Source organism: Rhodnius prolixus, unplaced genomic scaffold, assembly GCF_049639745.1.
Source record: "Rhodnius prolixus isolate KJV_2025 unplaced genomic scaffold, Rpr scaffold_3, whole genome shotgun sequence".
Lineage (NCBI taxonomy): Eukaryota > Metazoa > Arthropoda > Insecta > Hemiptera > Reduviidae > Rhodnius > Rhodnius prolixus.
In genome coordinates this window covers 6,432,017-6,454,153 of record NW_027411603.1, presented here as the reverse complement: position 1 = coordinate 6,454,153, position 22,137 = coordinate 6,432,017, and the positions used below count along the sequence as shown (strand labels likewise).

At 33.8% G+C, this 22,137-nt stretch overlaps 1 protein-coding gene across 6 annotated transcripts in view; it reads right to left on the bottom strand.

The window, feature by feature from the left end:
• Positions 1-22,137, bottom strand: part of Sp1 (transcription factor Sp8) — a 251,211-nt gene that overhangs the window by 148,861 nt on the left and 80,213 nt on the right. Inside the window, exons 1-4 of one of the 6 annotated variants that reach the window (XM_074125741.1) lie at positions 9,274-9,412; positions 8,644-8,812; positions 8,203-8,361; positions 7,490-7,581 (exon numbers count right to left, since the gene is read on the bottom strand). The exons of 3 other annotated variants lie outside the window; for them this stretch is intronic. The gene's annotated coding sequence lies outside the window, so the exon portion shown is untranslated. Of the gene's footprint in view, positions 1-7,489; positions 7,582-8,202; positions 8,362-8,643; positions 8,813-9,273; positions 9,413-22,137 lie in introns of those variants that run through there. 2 more of the 6 variants (XM_074125742.1, XM_074125744.1) reach the window with 2 other exon arrangements.

The window sequence follows — 22,137 nt, the reverse complement described above, 5'->3', positions numbered from 1 at the left end:
TTAGTTCCTACCAGGTCAACTCAAAACTAGTTTGGGACTGTCTGGGTGCCCTAAAGGAAATCAGTGACCAAAATAAGGTCTTTCTAGTTTGGGTACCTGGTCATTCAGGAGATAAGGGAAACGAAGCGGCAGATTTATTGGCCAGGGAAGGCTCTGCGGAACACTTCGTTGGCCCGGAGCCCTGTTTTAGGTTTTCGAAGTGTGTTAAGACTGCGACTTATGGGTGCAGAGTAGGTCTCAGGAGTGGTGGCTGAGCCACCACTGGGCAGAGACAGGCGAAGGGAGTTTATTAAAGGCTATTCGCCGAGGCTGATTGTAGAATTAATCCGTCAAGGCCGTGTGGGGTCTATAAGGATAATTGTAGGCCTATTAACTGGGCCACTGCAGGCCCTAGAAAACACATGCATCGCATGGGCATCTGGTGGATGATAGCCTTTGTAGGTTCTGTCAGGAAGTGGAGGAAACGGTACTGCATGTGTTGTGTCAGTGTAAGAGGCTCGTGTGGCTGAGGATGTTACTCCTTGGGGAAGGAAAAACCAAGGCCTGAGGAGCTTTACCCAGGAGTTGCTCTCCAGAATTAAGAGTCTAATCAAACGGACGGGTCTGGTGAGTGGGAGGAGCCACAATAGATCCAAAGGGGTCGCAGTGGCGTAGCCCTTGAGGCTGCCCTAGTCTAATCTAATCTACTGACACTTCTATCACAATCTCTCTCTGTCACCAAATTTTAAATTTCCCTTAAATATTTAATTATTGTTAATATTTAACAGACGATGAAATCGATTATTATCCTTAGATGACACACCTTAAAGTTAACCCAACTCTTCCTCAGATCAGCCTTACTTGAAAAACATTTTCCTATGTGTGAGTGGGAGGAAAAGCCCCCGTTTTTCCCAAGGGGCCAGAAAAATCCCCTCGACTATCAAAAAAAAAACCCTGGAAAATCGACTGAGTCAATTAGTGCTACAATAGGAATTTTCTTTCCTGTTAAAAATTATAACGTATTACTTGAATTTCCACAGTATAGATTAAAATGTTTTATCTCAGCTACTTTATAATTATAAATGCAGAAATAAAAAAAAAATGATTAATTGTTCTTATCAAAATAAAATTTAAATAAGGGAATTAGCAGGAAGAGGCTAATAACTTCGCAAGCAGTGACGTGTTTTCCGGTAATAATTCTTTTTTTTTGCCAACAGGAAAAGCTGTTAATTTATTCGTGGAGGGTGGGGGTGTATTTATTAATTTGTGCTAAATTTCTAATAATATAATTAGGGTATCAGTGAATGTATGAGTTATTGGACACATGAATGGATGTCTGGAGGAGGTGGTGGAGGTAGAGGAGGAGGAGGGGCCCGTAAACAAACTTGCAGCTCGCCCACGCAATAATCAGCTGTCCATCACATCCAGTCAGTCTAGCTTCATTCTGAAACTCTTCTATATGTAATTACTATAAGCTGTGGGCATCCGACAATGACAGCGGTCAGATGTTTATCAAAATAAATTGGAATCTAGAATTTATTGTGGAAAATCAAACTAAAACTAATCAAAAAAGTGAACTATAGTTTCTTTTTATATAACGAGTATATACAGGTTTCGTGACCGTAAATTATTAAATTAAGGATTCAAAATTGACGAGAAATTGGTCAAATGAAAAAAAACAACAACTCGTCTTTTTGCCAACGTTTCGACAAATGTATTGCCCCTTCTTCAGGGCCTGGATATTACAAATACAAAGAATTTAGAGAATTGAAAAAATTAGTATTATACAGGGTGTTCATTTTAAGACGGCTCAAATGCATTTAATGCTTAAACGGTTGACCTGAGCAAAAAATGGTAGAGGAAAAATTTGTAGCCCGTCACCTCTAGTTTCAGAATATTGGCTTGATTTTAGATTGCTGCTCGCATACGCGGCTGACGCGCGACCAAAAGTGAGGTTCGCAGTTGACCCCCATTTTCATATACACAGTTTTAAAGAGTATAAAAAGTTATGAAAGAAACCGCAAACCGCAATTCGATATCTTCAAAAATTAAAGGTGCTAGGCCATTTCAAAATCTGGTATTTATTAATCATATTTCAATTTTTTAACTTGTTATCAAAGAGAAAGAAGATCACGCGATAGGTTATTTTTATGTATTTTTTCATCCCCTTTCTACTAAAAATATCGCCAAGGCAGTAAAGCTAGCACCTTTATTTTTAAAGATATCGAATTGCGGTTTCCGGTTTCTTTCATAACTTTTTATACACTTTAAAACTGTGTATATGAAAATAGGTGTCAATTGCGAACCCTCACATTTGGTCGCGCGACTGTTATTATCATTGATTATATTAGAATATAAATCCAGCTACTGGATCCTTAGGTTTTCTATACCTAGGAGCTTCTTTACAGCACATTTCTGGTGGCGATAGACATTGCGCCGACAAAACTGATAAGAGTACTCTGATGAGGAAAGAAATTTCGAATGCTACAATAACACATGCTTACAATGGACTGATAAAATAAAAGTATGCGTATGCGGGCAGGAATCTAAAATCAAGTTACATATTCTGAAACTAGAGGTGACGGGCAGCAAATTTTTCCTGTACCATTTTTTGCTCAGGTCAACCGTTTAAGCATGAAATGCATTTGAGCCGTCTTAAAATGAACACCCTTTATATTTATTTACAGCCTGTACATATACATATACATCAAGTGAATGTGATCTTCATTTAGTTATGCACAGATTGTAGGCTAAATCCTGGAAGGCTTGCTGAGAGGGCTCCAGCCAATGCTGGAACTCTGTGGTGGTTGTAGGGAAGGTTAGGAATGAGGTAAAAGGTAGCGGGGCCAACGTCGTTTCAGGCGTCGTGGAGGACTGTCAGGATGGGCTGTGTTGTGGATAAGGCTTGTGCTATTGGGATTAGGATGTATGGTTTAGGCTATTATGGAAATTAAGGAAGCCGAGAATGGGGATTAGGTCATTGACAAAAAAGGGGATATTAAGGTCTTGTATGGAGGGTTAAATTGGATACATAATAAGAAGCGTTTGATGATCGGCCGAAGGAATTTAGATTGAAAGGATTAGATTCTTTGGATGTTGGATGGTTTCGCAGAGCCCCACAGCTCAGCTCCGCTGGTCCAGATGGGTCTTAATAGTGTCTTGTATAGAGTCAGTTTGTTCTGTACGTTCATAGCTGATCTCCGCCCTAGCAGTCTTCGTAGTTGTCCGTATCGTCTATTTAGTTCTTTGTCTTTTCAGTCTAGCGTGTGGGTTCCAGGTTGGTCGACTGTCTAAACACAGTCCTAGGTAGCGTACTTGTGTGGAGGTCCGTATTTCTCTGTTGAATATAAAAATAAAATTTATTTTTTTAATTTTAAATTCATTTATTTTTACTTTTATATAATACTAATTTTTTCAATTCTCTAAATTCTTTGTATTTGTAATATCCAGGCCCTGAAGAAGAGACAATATATTTGTCGAAACGTTGGCAAAAAAGACGAGTTGTTTCATCTTTTATTTGACCGATTCCTCGCTAATTTTAAATCCTAAAGTTTGCTTTTTATCTTTGATTTTATCAGTCCATTGTAAGCATGTGATATTGTAGCATTGATCGATTTCGAAATTTCTTTCCTCATCAGAGGTACTCTATCAGTTTTGTCGGCGCAATGTCAATCGCCACCAGATATTTGCTGTAAAGAAGCTCCTAGGTATAGAAAACCTAAGGACCCAGTAGCTGGATTTATATTCTAATATAATCAGTGATAATAACAGATTTAAGTTAAGCTCTCTCTCTCTCTCTCCCACAGGAACACAATGAAAACAGATCCTACCCAATTGTGTCAATTAAGACATTTATGTTTTAAACATTGTATTTATCACGTAAACGTTTGGTGCAAAAAATTACTTTGAAAAATATTCACTAACAACTATTATTATAAACTGTAGAAAAACTATAATAAAGCCTCAACTATCATTTTTTTTTATTAAGTTAAAATAATGGCGGGGAGGTGAATAACAATAACAAAAAAAAAAAGCGGGAAGATTAAGGCGGGAACATACCAAAAAAAAAAAAAAAAATTAAAAAAGGAACCACTAGAGGTCATATTAGTCTATTAATTGTTACTTGACCTAAGTATCGATAAAAATAACCGATATATTGTTCTTTATTTATAAATTGAGTCCGTGATCTGGTTAAAATTAATAATCTTCACACGATTCTGGGTACATGATGCTTTCTTATTTTTTTTCAACTTTTAATTCAACCGCCCCGTCCTGACTGACGTAGGATATAAATTTTTATTTTTTATTTTTAATTCAACCGCAAAATAACCATAAAATTAAATTGTCGATTCTTCTCTCTCTCTCTCTTTTTCGCGCTCTCTCTCTTCCTAAAGTTATGATGTCCGTCCATCTTCAGTGTGTGGAAGTATCTTACAACTTAGAATATAAACGACCTTATATCTTCTGTTTTTATTTATTTTATTTTTTATCGAATAAGTGTTAATCGAAAAAATATTTTATATTTAAAAGACGTTTCTAAAAAAAAAAAAAAATTACATTTCTTTTCGTTTTTTATAATTTATATTAATTACAATTTTTTTTTAATGAAAAATATAATTGGCAACATTGTCAAGCATTATTATGTTTCATTTAATCAGCTGTAGCATGAATGCTTTTTTTTTTATCTCTGTGACTGGTTTCGAACTTTCATCTTTCATCACAAGATGATTTCAATCATTTTGGTGTAAAGATTTTGTCTTCATCAAACTGATGTATCAATTTCTGAGGCAAAAAAAAGAACAAAACATTATGGCGTAAGATGAGGCGCCACGATAGTCGAGCGGTTATAGGCTAGACCCGCAAAGCTAAGATGTATTGCGGTATTAGTCTAGGCCTTGCATTCTATTTAATGAGTTAGTTAATATGAGGAATTTTGTAGTAAAGTGTGTTAGGCGGTTATAGGCTAGACCCGCAAAGCTAAGATGTATTGCGGTACTAGTCTAGGTCTTGCATTTTATTTAATGAGTTAGTTAATATGAGGAATTTATAGTAAAGTATGTTTGCTAGTCGCCTCCGTCCACGACACCTAATTTGGCAGTTAGGCGTAAAGCCCACCTGAAAAAAGTAGGCATTACTTCATTACTTTACTTTACCACTATGGCGGAATTTCCATATTACTAACAGGATTAGCTAAACCCACAAAGAAATACACAAAAAAATCCTACACGTTGCCAGACTTTTGTATATTAATTGGGTGTTGATCAATCTGTTGGATACCCCCCGCATGGATACTGGAGAGCCTGGAATAAATCCCTCAACAGGTAAATAGTGTTTTTAGATATTTAAAAAACTAAAACAAATCCCTAAAATCCCTAGAACGCTTAAGGCTTTACTTGTTCTATAACTGTAGACATGGCAATTTGAGAATTCAGTAAAAAGAAAAAGTAAAAGGTAGATCAATCCCTAAATAACATTGATTTTGAATCCTAGAACCAGTAATAGAACTGATCAGAATGTAACTAGATCAGCTGCAAAACGCTGAAGACTTTGGGAAATTCCCAAGAAAAGCACATTAGTTCCTAGAGGAGAAAAAAATAATGAAAAATAAGAACAACTATTTTTGCAATAGTGTGTTTGAATGCTAACTTTAAATTAATGAAAAAAGTTGAAAAAGTAATAGAAAAACACAGGAAGGAATATTTAATTGATTTGTTCCATTTACAGAAACAGGAAATAAAATTTAACTGGAATAGAAAACGGTTCAAGAACTGAACAAAACAATATTTGCAGGGGCAAATTAAGATACAAAAAGAAAAGGAAAAAGATTTTTCCAACATGTATTCGGAATGTGATATTCCAAAAAAGGGAAATCCGGCTTTAGTATTCATTACTTTATATTTCCTTCATTCCGCAGAAGAAGGAAATTAAAGGTAGAAACGGATATATACATATTTTTTTTTAATTAAAAGAAAATTAAAACAGATTGGAGATCACACAATTAAAATCTTGGAAACAAGGTTATCAAGAAATGGCCAACGGAAATCTCGATGTTTTAGCGAAAATAAGCCAAGGTAAAAAAGCGTGATCAGAATTTTAAATTCAGTACTTTAGGAAATATCCGGTGAAGTGAAAACTACAATATATTATATCGTACAGCTTCTTCTTTTTTTTTTCTAGGTGCGAATATCTTTGGTGGAAGGAGGAGGTCATTTGAGCTATGTTGCCAAAACTGAAATGGAAATTGCTTTCCATAGAGGGAAGGGATTTCCAGAAACGGGGCTGAGGAGTCTCTAATACTTTCGGAAACTACGTTGACAAGAAATTAATCTTCTTTTTACATCATCAAAATGAGAAGCCGCCTCATCGTACCTTGTTGGTACAGATAAAGTTTTAGTGTTTGAGAAAGATGGTTATTACAGTTTTGTAAGAATGGTACCACCCAGTTGATGAAGCAAAGAAAATGCTATGACTAAGAGAACTGGCAGATAACTAATGTAGAAATGAGAAGATAGCCGCTGCGTGTTATCCAGGACGATGTGGAAAATGCTGCGTTTGAGAGAAATGGTTTACAAATATGCTTGTAAGGAGAATTTAAGTAGAAAATGCTTTAAAAGAAAAAAAAAAAGCCCTGACCTAAGTCAAGAGCTCAGTAAAATACTACAGTTAGATGGGCGATCTGCTTGCAAGTGAAGAGGAGGGGTTCTAAGTTATCAAACCACTTAAGAGAAAGAAAAGCTCTACTCAAGAAAAAAAATAATTGGAACCATAGGATTTCTAGGGTAGCCAGGACTGAAGAGAGTGCTGTAAGAGACTCGTACGATACCAGTAAGGGAATCACAATGGATCCTAAAGGTTGCAGTGCACTGTAATCCCCATCAACCCCCAAAATTCTAGGATATCTGGGACTGAAGAGAGTGCTGTAAGGGATTCGTACGGGACCAGTAATGGATTTACAATAGATTTTCCAAATTATTCTTAAATAAGAGCAAATATTACAATAAATTCTTTAAATTAGCAATAATAATTGTGGCCAACTTTAAAGAATTACAGCAAACTATCAAAATTATTGATGATCACTGAAATTGTAATACATATAACGAGATATTTTAAAAAAATATTGAAAAAGCTGCTGGATAAAGAAGCCTTTAAAACAAAATAGAAAATAAATGAGACAAACTTCTATTAAATAAAGTAATCTCATCAAATCAGAAAATAAATTTGCTTTTCCTATAATCGCTATGATTATAATGATTGCATTTATCAATGGAAAAAAAAAATGTCTTATAATTGCAATTTTAATTGATTAATAACACAAAAACTGTTATTTGTATCAATTTTGATGCAAACAAGAAATCAGTTTCGATAAATTTTCAAGTTAATTTTTAGCAAGGATTACTCCTAAGTTGTACTGGCTAAGTAAAGCAAAAACTAGATCGTAATCAAATTAAGTTAATGTAGAGAAAATATATATATATATATTTATATATTAATGACCAAAGTTAAAGATTACCTGAGAAATTTCATTTGAAGAAGAAGAATAAGGAGAAAGTTTGATTCAAGATGGCTTCAATTACAGTAAAATCCTCAATTCGGCTTCAATGTCTGAATAATATACAAAAAAAAAAAAAAAAAATGTAAGTTCCTATTTTTTCATAAAGGAAAATTAGCTCAAAAGAATCTTTTCCATCAAGTTTAATTCAGATTAATAAGAAAATTCTGCGTCAATATCATTCTAAATGTAAGAAGTTACTTGGTTCTAGGTTATGACCAGTTTCAGACCCTTAAAGTTGTAAAAAAAAATTAAAAAAAGGGATATCTACTTAAAGATATGAAAAAAAAGGTCAGAAATCCTAGAAACAATAATAATAATAATAAAGAATTATAAAATCCTAGAAATCGTCAAGATTATCAACAGTTAAGATCTAAAATGACCACTAAAAGTTTTAAGAATTCACAACTCCAAGGTCCTTATGGCTTAAAATATTTTTTTGGTAGACAATTTATTTAATTTTAGACATAAATCGTCTTTATGGCAAAATTTAATATGAAAGCCAACAAATTTAAACAGTTTAAAACAGAATGGAAAAAACAAATTTCAAAATATAGCCCATACCTTAATTTGGTATTTGTTCGAGTCCATCTTGTTGCATAATTATGTAATGAAACTTAGTTTCAATAAAACCAAAGAATATTTTACGTTTAAAATAAAAAAAAAAAACTTACCGACATTATTCACCTTAAACATTGTAGTAAAGTTTAAAAATCCACTTCTTAATTTTGATCACTGATTTTTACCAAAAAGAAAAATGAAAAAGAATAATGGCTTCCACACAAAGATCAAACGGCCAAGAGCTGAGGCAGTTCAAAGTGACGTAATCAACACTATGGGAAAAAAAGTGACGTATATTAAAAGAAATTTAGAAAAATAAAAATTATTTACTAAAAAGCTATTTAACATTTAAAATAATTTTTCTATAAAAATTTAAACAATTTTATTTGTAAATCTAAAACTGTTTACGAGAAATTTTTTTCCATTAAAAAAATATCAAAGTAATAGTTCTGTAAACACAAATTAATTATAAAATTTTGTAATTTTATTTTTAGAAAAACTTATTTAAAAAGAAACTACTTATAATTACTTAAATAATAATAAGACTTGATCACCTTAAAGTCACCCTTGGCTTCCCTCAAGTCCAAGAGCACCCCCCTTCCAAAGGAGCTATGTACTTTGTCTTCAAGTTTTAATGGCTGCCTCAACTTGTAATTCACCCCCGTAATGATGTAAGTATACATTTCTTTAAATACAATTTTGTCAAATTATTGAACTTATTTACTGAAAAATGACATTTGATATACAGATTAATAAAATTTAAACCATTTTTAAGTAAATTCAATGCTTAAAGGTTTTAAAAAAATTCAAGGTTATTGTAGATCATTGGCTGACATTTATTTAACAATTAATTGAATTCTATTTAACAGTTTTTCGCTTTTAATAAAGTGTATAATTAAAGTTTAATGAAGCTAATAAATTTATTTTATTAAGTATTTAAATATTTTCAAATTACTTAATTTAGTTTAAAATAAAAAAAAAAAAGATTGCTACCAGTGAACTCTATTGGAGCCAGATGTTAATACTGCTTAACATCTTTAGAATTTCATCTTTTAGTACTGTCTAAAAGATCAAATACTTAGTAGCAATTTTATTTTATAACAATTTTATGATATTCACCATTTTGAACTTTTTTATTCAATTTAGAATTATTTTTATTAAATTGTTAATTATTACATACATACCTGAATGCTGTATTTTGCTCCCGTAATTGTGTATTTTTTTTGGAACATTCTACAATAACTTTTGGAAAAACCATTACTTCTATATTTCTTTTTAGCAGATGATAATGGTTTCTTGAATTTGGCTATCTTGAATAATCAATATTAGGTCTTTATTATTTAAAAAAAAATAGCAAATAAATTAATTCTACTTTAAATATTGTGTGTAAAAAATAAGATTTCAAGTAAACTGATCTTTTGATTCTTATCTTGGTTCCCAATTATTGTCTTCTTAATTTTGTATAAAAATATTAATAATAATTGTAACTTTTTTTTATATTATTTTTTCAGGCTTTTTCTTAGTTAGTGATAGTGCCACCTCGGAGTGTAGTGCTAGTGTCTAGTGTCTCAGAAGAGTTGGTTAAGAAAAACTTCCAAAAATAAGGTAGAAATAAATCATGTACATTTCTTTAAACAAATAATTGTTTTACAGGAATAACACTTACGGTGCTTCTAATTTATTCTTTATTATTGGTCTAAGAAAGGAATATTTATTTTTGTTGGTTCAAATTTAAGGAAAAATTTAGATAACCAATGAGAGAATCAGAATTAAGTGTTTCTAATTTTAATTACTTCTATCAACATTTTATGCTTCAAATTCTTTAGCATATTAATGATTTTCAGAGATTAGAGTCAATCAGATTTTCTCTAATAATTCTATTTTAATTGTAGAAGAAATTATCTTTCGAAAAACAATAAATTTTGCTAAAATGGGGCGCCACGTTAGCCGAACGGTTAGTGGCAAGACCTGCGAAGCTAATACTTATTGTCGTACTGGGTTCGATTCCCTGTCTTTGGGCCTTGGATTTAATTTAATGAGTTAATATGAGGAATTTATGGTAAAGTATGTTTGCTAGTCGCCTCCATCCACGACACCTAATTTGGGTAGTTGGACGTTAAGCCTCGCCTTAAAAAAAAAATAGGCGATTACTTTACCTTTTTACTTTGCTAAAATTAATCAACTTTATTAAGAAAATTCTTGGTTTTTAAAAGAATTTCTGTGGATTCTAATATTCATAGATTAATAGGGAAAAATCTTAAGTAGGTAGTGTACTTAAGTAATAATAACTTAGGTTAGCCCTTAAACTCAGCTTCCTTAAGCTTTTCTAAAAATTAGGTCCCCCATAACAAAACGTTAAAAAGAAAAATACTGGGGTGACCACTCGCATGACTTTCTGTTCAGAAAATAATTACCATTTCGAACTTTACTGAACGTATTTTAGTTATCTAGGCTAACTCAGAAGATTTATTAACCTGCTGCAAAAAATTACACTTCACTTGTAAATATATGTGTAATTACTTTAATCACCAAAGAACCGAAGACAGTCTGTGCTTGGGTAGAAATCAGATTACTCTTCATCATGGAGCCGGGTAGGTACAGGAAGCAGTTCTGTAACAAGGTGGGGGCTTATTAGCTCGGGAACCGTTGTGCAGATTGTGGGTCAGGAAGAAGAGAAAACGGCCTCTCATTTCTTGTTCAATTCCTTTGCAATCGAGTGAAAACCTTTGGCTCTTTCACACCAAAGGAGATAGTAGCACAAAAAGAACTAGTTGGGAAAGCTTTCAACCTTCTTAGTGGGGGGAGGTTTCGCCTACTAGATCCAAAAAAGGGGGATGGCATAATAAGCCTCTTTTGGCTGCGGTTCCCTGGGGCTTCCGTCCCGCTGTTATAATTTTAATCTAATCTAAAGAAGGTTATGCTGTTCCCTGAAAACGTCTACATACACACACAAAAACACAAAATACATTTTCCTAAAGTAAAATACTGCAAAATAATACTCATAGGCACTTCTCTAAATGGAGGGAAGAAAGAATTAGAAAATACCTTTATATAGAAGCATTAGGTTAATGGTTAAACCAAACGATTTACCTGTAATTTGTGGCATGAAAAATATTGTCTAACATAAAATTACTGTATTGATGGTCACCTGACTTTAACTACTTACGGCCAATAATATTGTTTAATCACACTTGGTAGCACTTTAAAATTAACTTGAATAAAAAAAAAATCCTCACACAATATATGCAAAAATTGTTTCCACCGTAACTGCCATCAAAACACACAATTTAAGCAAAGAGCAACAGGTAGAAATGAAGTGTGAGTTTGAAGCCGCCCCCCACTTTTCTTGTGTTTATTTGATAATTAAATTGTAGAATTGTCCATTTTATTTACTTCTTAGTAGTCAGCCATCTTGGGACTTAACTATCCAAGTACACAAATAGTGTAAAGCTTTTCTAAGTAATTCCTAAGTAATTAAACTTGGCTATGAAACGTAAAAATATAATATCATAATTATAAAATGCAGCTTCTTTCTTAAAATCGAGTTTCAGTCATTTAATAGTTACTAGTTTTATTTATTATTATTCGAGCTTTAAAAAAGCATGCTTTAATTTTTATAAGTAATGCTTTTTATATAAGATTTTTTTTTTTTTTAATTTTTTATGAGAAATAAACTTTTTTAATCTCCTGAGTATGAAAAAGTGGTTTGAGAAATTGATCTAAATCTCTTAAGAACAGAAGAATTTAAAGAGCGATAACTGAGAGCCCATTGGCACCGACAGAATACTTACGGTGTTCTCTCATTACAGACATTCCGATTTGTAGCTTTAAAATTTTTATTTTTTCGTTCTTAATTTCCTTATTCTTTCTCATCCTTTGATGCAAATTTTATTATGTTATAAAATTGACATCAATATAAAATCAATTGGCAATAACTGTCTAAAATTGGAGCATTGGCAATGCAGTGTTAAATGTTCATGTGTGAATTAAATGTATGTTTTTCAAATTCCAAATTTGGGGGTAATTCAAAGAAACAAATTCTGAGAGCAATATTTAGTTTCTATTTTGTAAAAACACATTTCTATCAGGATACTTTTTTAAACTATTCGTTACTATATTAATGGGAAACTAAAAACCTGATATCCTGATACGTACAAAACTCCTTATGTTTATAGATAATCTGTCTTTTTTGACATTTCTTTCTAATTATAACCCTTTTTCTTTCTTTTTTTACATCACATAATTAGGTTCAATTTATGTGTATAACGAGGGAATATCATGTACACACACCTTTGCTTTTTAAGGGAATAAATTAAAAAAAAAAAAAAACAGATCCCTAATTTAATATCAACCCTTAAGTGTGACCTGAAAATCATTTATTATGCATTAAGTTGGTCCAGACAAAAGAGTGGGGATATATGATTGATAATACTTCTTGAATTACCCCCATTTAACCCTTCTTCCCTTAAAATCAAAAAAAGGAGAAAAGTAACCCTTGTTTTCTGTTGTTTTTTTTTTTTTATTTCTTAGTGTCCCACTTCCCAAATTTGAATTTTTAAGGGAAGGAAGTTATCCTTCATTGTGGGGTAGTGAGTGGAGGAAGGGGTGGGGAATTTCCAGAGAGGTTAGTCCTTGATGCTCCAGTGGTGGGTAATTAGAGATGAAGGGTTGTTGTGTGGTTTCTAATTAGAAATAGATTATCAGACAGGGAGGCCTTCTCCTGTGTACAGACAGGACTGTGTGTGTGCGTGTGTGTGTTAGTTGGAAGTTAGAGGCCCAGAGGATTGCTGCTGCATGTGGAGGACCTTTCCACCCCCTTTCTGCATCCTGTGGGTACAAATTGGACCGCCTCTATTAACATTTTCCCACCTGTAATTTTCTCTAGGTCCTCCTAAAGCTGCAACCCATCTCTAACCAGGCATCCCCTAAAACTTCGGCTGTAGTACAGCCGGCATCAAACCTCCCTCCCTTTCGGCCCTGTTCTCTGCCACAAGTTCTCTCTGTCTCTCTCTCTCTTTGCCATCCCTTCAAGAAGGAAGATTTCACCCTTACCTAGACCCTTTGTTCTAATCTTGTTGATGACTCCAAAACTTTCCAGCTAAAATATTATATTAACCTATTAAACTACCCAACATTATCAACTTGAAGAAAACTAATTATAGAGTTAACATGTTATATCCATTTTATTATTATTATTAATAATAATACTTTATTAATTTCCAATAACAGTGTTATTATATTTATTATGATTATTATTTTCTTAAAGCAAATAACTATTTGTACATGTCTTAACGTGCGAACAACCACACCACCTCTGTCTTACTACGTATAACTTAAGATATCTAAGAATTTTCTTGAGAAAAAGAACAGAAAATTTAATTAATAAAGAAATAGCATTACTGCAAATTTTCCATTTTTTTTAATTTTAAAAAGCCCGAAGCTTTTTCCATTGCACTTCCGGTCTCCGGAATGTGTTCACTTACGGACAACAATGTGTGTGAGTGTGTATGTCCATCATTGGGTTGTAAAAAGCTCTTAGGAGGGCCAGCAGCTGGATTCAAAACTGGGATTTCCTCAATTGAATTCAGTTTATGCTAATCACTGAGTAATTCCATCCAGATTACATGATAAAAAGGAAATGGGGATGCACATTTTTTTGGGTGTGGGGCGGGGCTACGACTCTGCACTGAGACCTTCCCTTCCTAGGGCAAGGCTAATCTCTATAGCAACCCTTCACAATTCCTAGATGACGAATAAATCCCAGGAACTGTCAAGTCCTATGAAGGGCATGGCTCTCCTACAGCGCTTTGCCTTATGGAATAATAATGGCATCGCAGTCAGCCAGAAAATTGTTACTAGGATCCCCTTCCTTCATTGCCTCTAACAAAATCTGCAAGTAACGTCACTTCCTATAGATCCACACACTTCATGTTGATTCCGAATGAGATACAACCTCAGATCTTCTACGGTTAATCATTCCCAAAACAGAACTTAGTTCAGGAAGACTAGTACCAGAGTTTACCTCTCTGCAGGTCTCTTCCTCCTTCTTCATACCTTCACGAAGAAAACTATCCTCAACCTCACAAAAAAAAGGCTATAATGTCTTCTAAAATTCAGACGAGCTTTACGTCCAACTACCACCGATTACGTGTCGTGGACGGAGGTGTCTAGCAAACATGCTTTACTACAAAATTCCTTATATTAACACATTAAATAAAATGCAAGGCCTAGACTAGTACCGCAATACATCTTAGCTTTGCGGGTCTAGCCTATAACCGCCCAACATACTTTACTACAAAATTCCTCATATTAACACATTAAATAAAATGCAAGGCCTAGTCTAGTACCGCAATACATCTTAGCTTTGCGGGTCTAGCCTATAACCGCCCAACATACTTTACTACAAAATTCCTCATATTAACACATTAAATAAAATGCAAGGCCTAGTCTAGTACCGCAATACATCTTAGCTTTGCGGGTCTAGCCTATAACCGCCCAACATACTTTACTACAAAATTCCTCATATTAACACATTAAATAAAATCCAAGGCCTAGTCTAGTACCGCAATACATCTTAGCTTTGCGGGTCTAGCCTATAACCGCCTAACATACTTTACTACAAAATTCCTCATATAACACATTAAATAAAATGCAAGGCCTAGACTAATACCGCAATACATCTTAGCTTTGCGGGTCTAGCCTATAACCGCTCGGCTACCGCGGCGCCTTAATGTCTTCTAGATTCTTAAATTGGCCAATCACCTTTATTTGAATAATTAGTAAAATGTTTTTAGGACATTCATAAAGATAGAGTTAGGCTAGCTTTAAAGTGCTCCAGTTTTACAAACCGGATAATGTTAGTAACAATTAAACAACGTTTAAGAATTTCGTAATTCGAGAAAAGTATTTTAGAGAACTGTTCAAACATATAAACATATTTTTTTAAAAAAAAATTATAATAATATTAGTCCTAATTACTATAACGAAAAAAAAAAACATGAAATGTGCATGCATCGAGGAAAGGCTATAAGCCCGTATGTAATTATCGATATAATTTCACCCATATTCAGTGATGCCTTAATTGTAAATTAAGATGGCAGTGGGGAAAAAAATAAAAATAAAAAGCATTAACAGATGAGTCTTTAACAAAGCAAACAACATTCTGTAGAACTTTTTATTAATATTAAATAATGCTCATTTGATTGATGTTCATTTATATTTATTTTTAAAAGAAATATCTGAATTCTTACTTGTATTAAATATATGCTTATATTAATTTAAATTTTTTAGCGTATTAAATCTATTTAATTAAAAAAAAAATAAAGGCTTAAATACTCATCGCACTCTATCTTACTTAAATTCTCAATATTCTAACTACCAATCTTAACTCAAACCAAAATTTTAAAACAAATTTCCCTGGAAAAATGATTCCAATTAAATATTGTATACATAATTAAATAATGAAATAATTAAAGTAAATTAATAATGAAAAGTCAGTTCGCAAAATCCCAGTTTTCTGCATTTACACCCCTCTGTTCGTGGTAGGGTTTTATTAAAAACCAAAAAAATCCATATGGTCTTGAAGCTCTTTTCTGAAATTATGTGATTCCTTGATTCATTAACCATTGAGAAAATGCAGTAGAAAATTTTAACAAAAATCATCTAGAACGAATTTTTTAGACATTAAAGTAAAAATTTCATTGTTACAAGAATCGTTTAGAAGCTCTGTACCAAGCAGATTTATATGAAATTTAATGCTCTTTCGTTCGGAATAAGCAGATTTGTTGTAGGATAAAAGGATAGAAAAGTTACGGCCGTTTTTTGGTGGAAAACGCGAATATCGACGGAAAAGTTAAAAATGCAAATATCTTGGACACTGTTGAGAATCGGGCCAAAGTGAAGAGAATATTTTTTGTTGCATTTGAGCTGCTGAATCGCCTCCCGAAGTTTCGATCACTCCCTCCACATACACCCTGTATATACAGGGTGTTCATTTTAAGACGGCTCAAATGCATTTCATGCTTAAACGGTTGTTCTGAGCGAATAATGGTAGAGGAAAAATTTGTTGCCCGTCACCTCTAGTTTCAGAATATGTGACGTGATTTTAGATTCCTGCCCGCATACGCGGCTGACGCGCGACCAAAATTGAGGGTTTGCAGTTGACCCCCATTTTCATATACACAGTTTTAAAGAGTATAAAAAGTTATGAAAGAAACCGGAAACCGCAATTCGATATTTTCAAAATTAAAGGTGCTAGGCCATTTCGAAATCTGATGTTTTTAATCATATTTTAATTTTTTAACTTGTTATCAAAGAGAAAGAAGAGCACGCGATAGGTCATTTTTATGTATTTTTTCATCCCCTTTCTACTAAAAATATTGCCAAGGCCGTAAAGCTAGTATTTTTCTTAATATCGGGAAATAAGTCGTTTTCCGAGTGATTTTTTCCAAGAAAAATCAAATGTTAAGAGCTTTAGATGTCCTCAAACATACCCAAAATGGCTAAAAATTAATTTGACATCTGTTACAAACAAGAAGGTTTAATAATTATTTGGTAATTTTTGGAGAGTTGCGTTTAATTACCAATAAAATTGGAAACCTCCTGCCACATATTTAAGTGATCAATATCTTTCATTCAAAGGATCAAACTTATTCCTTAATAATTTACCAAATAATGCACTCTACTCAAATTGTGAAGCATGTAGGCAGGAATCTAAAATCAAGTCACATATTCTGAAACTAGAGGTGACGGGCTACAAATTTTTCCTCTTCCATTTTTTGCTCAGAACAACCGTTTAAGCATGAAATGCATTTGAGCCGTCTTAAAATGAACACCCTGTATTCTGTGGCTTGGTGCAAGAAGTGCCAATGTCAGATTTTGGTAAAAATGATTAAAAAATCTGTTTTGATATATTAACCATCCAAATTTTTCTTGCAAGGAGTGCCGAAGTCAATTTCAAAGTAGTAACCGAGTCACTAAAACGTACTAGTGCTAATGTCAAAATTTAGCATCAATATTTCCTCCTCTCCAGGTAAACCAAAGAGGACTTACACTCGTAATCCTTTTTTTGACATTGGCACTTCTTTCACCAAGCCACAGTATATTTTTTTTTTGGAACAAATCCCAGAAAAGTAGGAAAATTTATTCATCCAAGTGATCTTGCCAATAATGGTTGAATTTTCTCCAAACTCAGTAAAATTTTTAGCAAACCATTTACCCTTAGAGGGAAGATTCCATTTCTTACCATTTCCTCCTTGCGCAGAAATGATCTTAAAGTAGGGCAGTACATTACAATAATTAAAAAAAAATATATATACAGTGGAGTCTCGGTTATCCGTCACCCTTTTGTCCGTCTATTCCAATTAACCGTCGTCACTCTCCTCAGTATTTAAAAATTAAAAGAAAACTTTTTAAAACTTTATTTTAAGTGTACAGAAATTTTAAAGAGTCCTTTAGCCTTAAAAAAAAAAAAGAGTCCTTTTGTCTTAAAAAAAAAAATCTGGGGTTTACCCCCATTTGATACGGTACATAAAAGCAAAGATTAGATGTCGCAGACATTGTATTCATTAATCTTAATACACAATAGAATGAATTGAATAATGAAAGATACCTGACCTTTAAGGCTTAAGCGTATAAACGTATAAAATATGTATACCAGTTAATACAAAGTTTTATACACGTTAAACAAAACAATCTGGAAATTTTCCTGTTTTTCTCCATTATCCGTCCATTCGACTATCCGTCACGTGTCCGGTCCCGGTCATGACGGATAACCGAGACTCCACTGTACTCGTATATATATATAATCCTCAAGAACCAGTAAAGGTATGTTAAGATGTATTACAGTACTAGTCTAGGCCTATAAATATTTCAATCTATAAATATTTTTTTGGGGGCAAAATATACGACAACAGGAAATGACGTTTAACTGTTTTTCCTCCCTAGATTTCTTTTTTGGCGATTGAAAAATGGCATCCACGATTTTTGTTTTAAAAATTGGCACAACTTTACTGACATAAATTGAGTGTCTTAACTTTAAATTGAGTATAAATTAGGTATTAGTACCTTTAAGTACTAGTTTGCGATTTATCAAGAGAAGAGCACACCTCAAAAAAAAAAGAAAAGAACTTTAGGACTAGAGCCCTAATTCACTATAACCACCTGTAATTTCCTTCAAAGGACCTGGCAAAAGGTAGTTCCTCTCCTCCCTTCTTTTTCAATTCTTTTATAACCTCGAAGGTCTTCTTTCACCTTTCTTTCCAAAACCAATAATAAAGGAAAATAGTTTTGGTCTGTCCCAGTGCTTTACACACGTTTCATAGTCCTCTTGATAGTTCTGAACTTCCGCTCCATCCACCCACTATTCTAATATAGTCAGCGTTGATTTATAAATATCTATAATTTACTTCTCTTGAGTTAAAAAAATCATACAGGAAATTATAATAACATATCAGCTGGTACAGTAGCTCTACCATCAATTTCTGGCTGTACTGCTTTAGGTATTAATTAACAACTTCAAACTATTTCCTTTTATCTCAATATTGAATTCTCTTACCTCTCGTAAAAAGGAAGAAACGGATAGTTTACCGGAAATTCACGTTTTTAGCTTCCCAGAGTTCGAAAAAATGAACACGACCATTCTCTTGCTCTAATTATCAAGGCTGTAGCTTTTTTTTTAAAATTTTTTTATTGAATTTACAACCGCAACAAATAAATGTGGTACGTGATTTAAAAAAAATAACGATGAAAATATAAGATTGGAGCAGTGTCACTCCATTATCTTGGACCTATATATGCACTTATGATAGTAGATCGCAGGGGGCCATCTCTTATCTTCAATCTTCTTGGAGGATCACCTGGTATTGCAGAAGAAGATAGTTTTTCGATTAGAGGGTTAGGATGAGCTGTTGTAGAGAGGAATGAAATTTGAGAAAACTGAGTTTAAAGCAAGCTCTGTAATGAAAGGAAGATTTTGAGGTCATTATGGATAGTGTGAAGTTAGACACATACAACGGAACGTTAAGAAGTTTTCGAAGTATTTTTGGCTATAAAGTCTGGGATGCGTAGAGAGTTGGAACGTTTAGTCGATGCCGTATGACCCAAATGGGTCGCAGTAACAGTAGATATAAGAGTCTTTTGTTTTGTAGGTTAAGTTTCGAACGTTTGGCTCAAGTAGTCTGGCGAGAAGTTTTGTAGCGTTGATTAGTTTCTTGTCTTTTCAGTCTAGTCTGGGGGATGCCATGTCAACCGTTTGTCCTAGGTACAGTCCAAGTTAGAGTACTTTGTCCACAGTTGGTGCAGGAGTTTAATTTTTTTTATAATTTGTACTTAATTTTTACTATTTAGAAATACACATTACAGAATTCGCAAAGACAAAAAATATACGAAACCTTGCCGAATATTTTGCCGCAAGTTATTTTTTTGAACTTTAAAACCCCTTTAAACCTCTTATTTCCTTGAACTCCTTTAAAAAAGAGTTTTACCAAATAAGTCGAAGTGCTTGTTCAGTTTGTGGCCAGCTGAACTAAAAAACAGTTTGAAAATTTAGTTCAAATTCAGTCAACCGAAATTTCCACTTTTTTAAAAAAATAGGTTATTCATATTTAATTATTTTTTCTATTTTCTCTAAAACGGCCATGTTTTCCTTTAATCTTCGAATGCGCAATCTCTGTTTTTCATTGAAAGCATTTTCCAGGATAGCAATTTTGTGAGAGAAGTGGGGAGAGGAGGTTAAACGTCATTTAAGTGAATTCTACGAGCTCTTAAAATTGATAAATTTCTAAATAGGAATTAAAAACAATTTCCCACTCGCTGGGAAAAAGTGCACTTCAATATAATGATGGCTATTTTCCATAAAATATAACTACATTTTCATTTTAATCGCATATAAGGCAAAAGTTTCTTAGACATCAATTACAAAAAGTCCCGGGTTCGAATTCAGCTGCTGACACTTAGATTTTCTCTTCCTCTCACTGTCCGGTGATGGACAGTGTTGTCTATATCGAGAGAACACTGTCTGGAGACCGGTAGTGCACTGAAAAAAGCTCCAGGCGCCAATAACCTCAGACGCGCCTAAAATCATTTAGATTTTTTATTTTAGATTTTACACGGCGGGACGGGACCCTTGCCCCACGGCACTGCAGCCACTAAGAGGCTTATTGTGACTTTCCTTAAGTCTAGTAGATGAAAACTCCCCTTCTAAGAAGGTTGAGGGCTTTCCCTACCAGCTTCTTCTGCGCTACAATCTCTTCTGGTCTCAAGGCAAAGCAATCGAATAACAGGTGAGAGGCCGTTTCTTCCTCTTCCTGGCACAATCTGCACAGAGGTTCCCCGAGCTAATAAGCCCCTACCTTGTGCAGATGCTTTCTGAACCTTCCGTGCCACGTGTGAATAGGCCTGTAATCAGAGTAATCTGATTTCTGCCTAAACCTAGAGTCACTTTGGTTCTTTGTTTACACAGCAAGGGCATAACACTCTTGCCGTGTTTGACCCCCCAGGAAGCATCACCCAGTACTTTTCATGTTCTCTCCTGAGATCCAATCTCTGAGAGCCTCAACAAACTACCACCCTTGGTGATCCCCAGGACTGGTTCCGGACCAATGAAGGGAGTACTAGCTCCATTCCTGGCCAACTGATCAACTATTTCATTCCCCTTAATCCCCACATGGCCCGGCACCCACTCAAGTCGGACTTTATTGTGCCGAGCCAGTTGTTCTAAAGCCTTTTTACATTCCCAGACCAAGGAAGAGGTAGTTCTGAAGGAAGAGAGGGCCTTCAGCGCCGCTTGACTGTCCGAAAAAATGCAAATCTCCCTATTTAAATAATTTAAAAATAATAATAATAATAATAAATAATATTACAAACAGTATTAGTAAAATATTGTGGATTATTACAATTACATTTTTGACGTGAATACGTCTTTAAATTTGAATCATATGGTGGCAATCCAAAAAATCTAATGATAACAAAATCGGGGAATACAGTTAGGCATTATAGTTTCGAATCTATCGTCTACATCCAAAATTAAATTAGACCACTGGATAGCTAAAGGATCAAAGAATTCATTACGATAAGCGAGGACTGTAACACATCGCGCGCGGTGGAGGGGAAAGCGCCGCCATTTCGAGATAATTTTGCTGCATATCGAGATTTGCAATTAGTATAACTTTTAACTCGGAGAAGCTACGATGTTCGTTTAAGTTTTAATCGTCAGCTGTCGTCACAATCTATCGATTGTATATAAAACATTAGTGTAAAATAGTGACAGTGAATAAAATAAAGGTGTTAGAATAAAAAAATATTATCAAAAATATATAATGTCGGCCTTTACGCGTCGAAAAGCCAAAACCAAATACAGAGATCGTATACGGTTGGAAAGGGCTTCTCAAGAACAATCGAATGGTAAAAGTCGCAAAGCCGGTGGAGTCGCCATATATCGCCACATCAATAGCTTCACTGATTGTAATAGAGTTAACATTGACATTTCGGAAATTTATTTGAAAATGAAAGATGCAAAAGCTGGTGATGTCTGTCTAGTAAACGAAAAAAGCCAATGGCATCTTCAAATTCGTACTCGGGCGTATTTATATCCATCCGGGCACAGCGTTAGCAGAAATTAAACTCTCTTTATGTTACGATCGTTGTTAAAATATTCCAAAAACATCTCTAAAAATTATACCCGATTAAGAGCCTGATCTTACTACACCAATTATGATAGTTGGAGACTTAAATGTTGATGTCTCACAAAACCGCTCATTGCCCGACTTCATGCTCAGCGAGTTCAATTTGTATTATATTGAAACTTCTCCAACAATTAAGTAATACTTATATTGATTTAACGTTTACCAGAAATCTCGATGTATCTTGTATGCCATTTGTGTGGTACTTTTCGTATAACAGACCTATAATTAATAAAGTTATATTGTAACTCAGTAATTATTTGTTTCCTTGATTTCATCCTAGATACATAAATAAAAATATTTTATATAAAAAATATAAACCCGTTAAGTAAACGTATTCACGTACAACACACGGCCGTGTCCATGATA